At 36.1% G+C, this 396-nt stretch overlaps 1 long non-coding RNA gene across 1 annotated transcript in view; it reads right to left on the bottom strand.

Moving 5' to 3' along the window:
• The window catches only part of LOC119589148, a 12,074-nt gene that overhangs the window by 939 nt on the left and 10,739 nt on the right, over positions 1-396 (bottom strand). The window lies entirely within an intron of this gene.

The raw sequence follows: 396 nt of genomic DNA, 5'->3' as shown, positions 1-396 counted from the left end.
ACGTATGTATAGTTCAAAATGTAAATCACATCTAGCTTTTTCTAGAAGTTTTTCTTCAATTATCAGACACGTCTACAACGAAGGCGTAACTCGTAAAAGCTCTGCCGAAAAATGCAACGCTTGCATATTTTGGCAATATCTTCTCCCGTGAAACATACCATATGATCCCTAGTGCGACGTGAACTGGTGTTTATATCAGGCACTTAAATTATGCCATGTTTTATAGGTCATAAAATGTGTTTAAATTATAAAGTCTCGGTGGGTGATGGTAGCTAGAAATGCATTGTTTGGCAAAAATATTACACTGGTGTTGAAAGTTACGATATTCCAAAGCAATTTTTTAGTGTTTTTCCATATAATTTCGTTTGCAGTAACTGGTCGGGCTTTATCGGCGTT

The sequence above is a fragment of the Penaeus monodon genome, chromosome 25 (genome assembly GCF_015228065.2).
Source record: "Penaeus monodon isolate SGIC_2016 chromosome 25, NSTDA_Pmon_1, whole genome shotgun sequence".
NCBI classification, from domain to species: domain Eukaryota; kingdom Metazoa; phylum Arthropoda; class Malacostraca; order Decapoda; family Penaeidae; genus Penaeus; species Penaeus monodon.
This window is presented reverse-complemented; position numbering and strand designations above follow the sequence as displayed.